A 5,834-nucleotide genomic window follows, 5' to 3' on the forward strand; every position below is an offset into this window, starting at 1 on the left:
ACTCCCAAATTCTGGTATGTTTGCCTCAGCTTTCTGTTTAGCTCAAGCACTAACAACCCTGTAACTCTGCTTTGCCCAAACCCCAACCCGCTTTTCTCTAACCATAAGCAATGATATCCATGTATTGTTTATAGTAAATATTATCTGTATGATTTCCTTTTTATACAGAATATTCAGATTTTTTTTGATATCTCACTGGAATCACTTAAATGTCACACAAACGTGTATGCCTGAAGCCAGTATTTTACATGGAGAAAAATCAATGTATGAACATGCAGAAAGTAGTGCAAATGGAAATAACATTTGTTTTTTTAGACTCCAAGACCAGCATCACAGCAAAGAAGCTATTTTGGCCTTGGGCATTTTGTGGGAAACCTTTATATTTCATCATACCACAATTCAGTATTTCAGATTTCAATGTTGCATCTTCATGTTGCTGCCAAATGTCTCTTTGGTTATAACCCCTTCAATGGGATAGAATATAACTATTATGTAAAAGTTCAATAGTCCCAAGGTATAGACATAAAATATCTACACCTCATCATAGAAAAAAAGGATTAATAATGGAAGAGATTTTTATTAGTCAGGCAGCCTATTAGTAAGCCCAGAATAAAAAAAAAAAAAAAAAAAAAAAAATTAAGGAAGGAGACTTAAGTAAGAGAATTTTGTGAATTTAGGTAAGAATTGTAGGAATGGGGTGAGGCAGAAAAACTGTCACAAAACTGGGCATGCTCTACATGAAGTTACACAGTACTCTTTGAGGACTCCAGGGAATGATGTAAAATACCAAACAATGTTTTTCAATATTTATGTTTTTGAGTCCAGACATTACTCCGCCTAGAGAAGAAAGAGGGCTTGTATAGCAGCTATGAAAGGCTGGTGGAAATGAAGAACTATGAAACAAGAAAGAAAAATATTTTTCTTTAATGAGCATCACACTACAGCAGAGATTATCACTCTGAAACCGTCCTGTGGCAGAGCAGACAGCCCACACCACACCCTAAGCTAACCATCCAAACATTCCTTCACCAGTTCTTACCAATATCAATGGCTTTTTAATTGCTTCTTTGGAAGAGATTTCTAAGTTTTTTTTTTCCTTTTTTTTTTTTTTTTGTAGATCAGCAACACTTCACAATTCATATATTTAGAAACAACTCGAAAAATACATATATATATACATATTAAAAATTTTCATGTTTGATACCCAAATGCATTAGCAGCAAACAACCATGCTAATATGAACTGTTGTGAATATACTTATGGACATTATTTGTTTCAATTGTGTGAATATTAACACATTTCACTTCAGTAATATAACTGTGTTAGAATACAGGATAAGGCCCCAAGTGTTACAGGGCCTTTCTAAAGTATAAAAAATTCTGAGTTCTGAACGTTTTAGGTGAGCAATTATAGAAATGTGTAATCGTTCTTCCAGTTTTATGATGGTCAGTATATAAAGCAGCCTGCTATATGTGTTAATCTTTCATTCCTCCGAAGGTACTTTTCATATTCAAGTCAAAATTCAATTGCTCAATACCAAAATTGCCTGCTCAGTGTTGAAACACTTTTATCAGTGTACTCTATAGTAGTTGGTATTAGTAGATGACTTTGCATTTTGGTGTTATTTCAAGCAATGCATTTAATATATTTGGGATTTTCTTAAAAAATTATAAATGTCATATATATGTATATTTATATATAATTAAACTTTTGTGAATGTGTTGGGAAATACAGAAAAGTATTTAAAAGATAACAAAAATCATTCACAATTCTACCATTGAGAAATATTATATGATCTATGACCTAAACTCTTTTTAATAAGCCAACGTAGTACACACACAACATATATTTATGAACCAGGGTAGTAGTGTATATTTCAACATATATTTCTACTTGTAGATTTGCCTGATGTTACTCACTATTCTCCATTAAATCATATTTTATATTAGATTAACTTCCTTTAGGAAGCTTTCCTCTGATTCTTCACTAAAAAAGGCAAACTGCCATTCTTTTATTTGTGCTTTCTTACATTCATGCTTAAACTTACCGTACTTTACTCAGTGAATTTAACTATTTGTTTGTTCTCCCTACCACCAGACTATAAGCTTGAGAGTAGGCCTATGTTTTATTTTCATTTAATCCTAAACATCTAATTTAGTGTTTAGCAAATACCGCTTAGTTCTGACTGCTGTGTTGTATGGGTGAATAATATTTAATATTATTTGTATATCATGGTTTATATTATACTTCCTATTATTTAACATTTCAGTATTTTATAGTATTTTTATCATAGAAAATAATTCTCAAAATATATTCTTATAAATACATATTTGACCACACATAGAATGTGAATTGTTAAATTGAATGGGTTAGTTTGTAAGCTCTGGAAACACACTGCCTGGGGTAGCTTCAAGTTTCTAACACCATAGTTCTGTGTCTCTGGATAAGCTAACTGCTCAAAGCTTTAAATTCTTAATCCCCATAACAGGGGGGAACTCATAAAATCTACCATGCTCTTGCAAAAATTAATGGAGTTAATGCAGGTAAATATTTAATCCAAAGTCTGGTACCTGGTAAATGGTGAACGTTGCATATATATATTATTATCTTCTAAATTGTAATGATTTAAAAGCCATTCAAATATCTAATTGCTTTTCACTTTTCCTTTCAGCTTTTACATTTTTCTTATTTCTTTAGAAAATTGTTCCCATCCAGAGGTTAATTTATTTACTTATATTAAAGTAGATTTAAAAGTTAGCTTTGAACATACTTATTCATTTATCTTATTTTTGTGTGTGATTAAAGATCACCAACACATGTGTAGTTTAAATAGGTGCTGACTTTTTCTACCATAATTATTTGAATAGTCAACCTATTTCAATATTGTTTTGATATTTCTTAATTATATATTGTTTTCATATCAGGTATGGTATATTGAAGTGTGTTTTTTATATTTCCTTGTTTTTCCCATTGATTCATTGACCAAACTACACAGAATTTATAGCTGAGTAATAGTTGTTCTTACTATAAAGAGCCTTGTTACAATTTTTATTTATTATTATCATACTCTTCAGTTTAATCTTATACATCTATTTTTGGAATTATTGGGTGAATTTCTTTTTTTTTTTTACCATTAAAAAATTTTTATTGGGGTATAGTTGATTTACAATGTGTTAGTTTCAAGTATACAGTAAACTGAATCAGTTATACATACACTTTGGGATCCTCTTTCTCTTATAGACTATTACAGAGCACTCAATTTCCTGTGCTATACAGGTCTTTATTAGTTATCTATTTTATACTTAGTGGTGTGTATGTATCAATTCCAATCTTCCAATTTATCCCGCCCCAAATCTTTACCACTTCTAGGCATACAGTTCAGTGGTAATAACTATGTTCATAACACTGAGCAATTATCACCACCATCCATCCCCATGAGCTCTTTCACCTTGTAAAAGTGAAACAATACCCATTAAATACTTCTTCACTTCCTCATTCCCAGCTCCTGACAACCACCAGGATTATTCTTCTTCTAAGAATATACCCAGACAACCTATGTTTTCACCAATTCATCAAAAAGAAAACTCGATGATTGTGTTAATAGTATAATTAAAACCTCAAATATTAAAAATATTATGGTACTCCATCTAGAAATCCTCAACACTGGTGTCAATATATGACAAACCTAATTTTAGTTTTTTGTAATGTAGCTGGAAAGAAGTACATACAGCTAGATGTCAACTGATGCTCATTCACTTTCACATCCCTAAATCTTTCTGTACCCTCTTGTTTTTACTCAGACCCACCTATTTTTATTTGCTTTAAAACATTTTATTGCAATCTTTCTAATAAAGATCACCTAATTGATTTTGGTCCCCAAACTTCTAATCAGCGCATCCCCTCTCCACCGGAGTTTGACAGCTGCTCACACAGGTTCATGCAGGGAACATGTGAAGTTCCAAGGATCTGACCAACACCAGGTAGGACATCCTCTGCATCAGCAAAATCCTAAAACACAGTACCCAGGTAGAAGGCATGTTGCTCTCCACTTCTTGTCCCAGCCTGTTGCTGAAGTGGCAGGAACCATCACCTGGACATCCCAGCCACCCCAAAAGTGCTTCTCCAAGAGAATTCTAAACCTTAGGCCTTCAGTCACCAGGCTAGCCTGGAATCTCTGTGAAGGAGTACTGCCCTGGCCGGGCTTCCCAAGCTCTCAGGCCTTCTTTTAAGAATAACACACCGGTGGACGCTTTAACTCCCTCGTGGTGCCTCGGACCCTCCTTCGAGAATCAGGAGCCTGCACGCCGGTAGCTGTGCAAAGACGGCGCAGGCTGTAGCCTCCCCCTGGTTTGGCGAAGGTTCCGAAGCAGACGACTGGGGAACTGCCGGAGAACCATTTTTACTCTGCGCGTGTTCAGCGAACAAAGAGCGGGTGAATTTCTAAATATGCTACTGGGAGCTTGATTGAAAATGCGTTAAACCTGTATGGTAATTGAGGAAAAGTGACAAACTGAAACGTATTTACTCTTCTGATCAAGAAACGTTTACTGACATCTTATGACTTGAGTTATTGTAAGGATTTGAATTTCTGAGTTGAGAGTAAACACTAAAAAGAGAATAAGTATTCTTTCTCATGTTTTTCACGACAATGTATTTGCTCTTTCTTGTGGTTAAACAGAACATTAACTGTTTTTTAGGACAGCTTCATTAACCTAAAATGTATAGTTACTCCTTAATGATTTTGGCAGTAGGTTTTCTATCATTCCGGATATTCTGTATGCCTGAAATTTATCATCATATTCTGAATTGTTAAGAGTTTTTACTGCTGTTGTTCAGCAGTAAAATGTGTTGAGAGTTGAGAAATGTGTCAGACTACTATTCAGATGTCATTTCCATACAACTGCTGGAGATATGCCAATCAGGGTGATGTGTGCAGTTATTTTAAAGAAATGAATTACAAGAGAGGCAGACATGTGAACTAATAAACATAACATAATTGGAAACTGTTAGGGTCCTCAGAGAATTAATAGTACAAACTGGGAGGATGTACAAAAGGTTGTCCTTCATTTTCCTAAAGAAGCTATAGACATTGAGACATCAGTTGTTTAACAAGAACTCAGTGAAATTCACCTGGGGACATCAAATCTATAGTAATATTTAGCCATCTGAGAACAACTTCTTCAAATGCTTTTTGGGAACATCAATACTATTATTTGTGATTTTGACTCACGAAGTAAAACATTGCAATTTATTAACAGTAATTTTCTCTCACTGCACAGTACAAATTGTTGGTTGCTGCTAGGGTGCTTCAGTCGTGTCTGAATCTGTGAGACCCCAGAGATGGCAGCCCACCAGGCTCCTCTGTCCCTGGGATTTTCCAGGCAAGAACACTGGAGTGGGTTGCCATTTCCTTCTCCAATGCATGAAAAATGAAAAGTGAAAGTGAAGTCTCTTAGTCATGTCCGACTCTATGCGACCCTATAGACTGCAGCCTACCAGGCTCCTCTGTCCATGGGATTTTTCCAGGCAAGAGTACTGGAGTGGGTTGCCATTGCCTTCTCTGAATTGTTGGTTAGCTTATTCTAAATTTTATGCTTTCTATTTTTGTCCCCAACTAAATACTCGTGAGTAAAACATGAACAAAAACCAAATGACATAATTTATAGGAAATAATTTACCTTTTTAAAAGTGCAACTATATATGCATGAATATTATTTTATATTCCTTAATATATGTCTAATATGTCATTTTTTCTATTAGATCAAAATTATTTCTAGCATTCTTAATGTAATTGAACATGCCAAATACCAAATATCAAAATACCAAGTATCTAA

This window comes from Bison bison, unplaced genomic scaffold (genome assembly GCF_000754665.1).
Source record: "Bison bison bison isolate TAMUID 2011002044 unplaced genomic scaffold, Bison_UMD1.0 scf7180017862103, whole genome shotgun sequence".
Taxonomy (NCBI): Eukaryota; Metazoa; Chordata; class Mammalia; order Artiodactyla; family Bovidae; genus Bison; species Bison bison.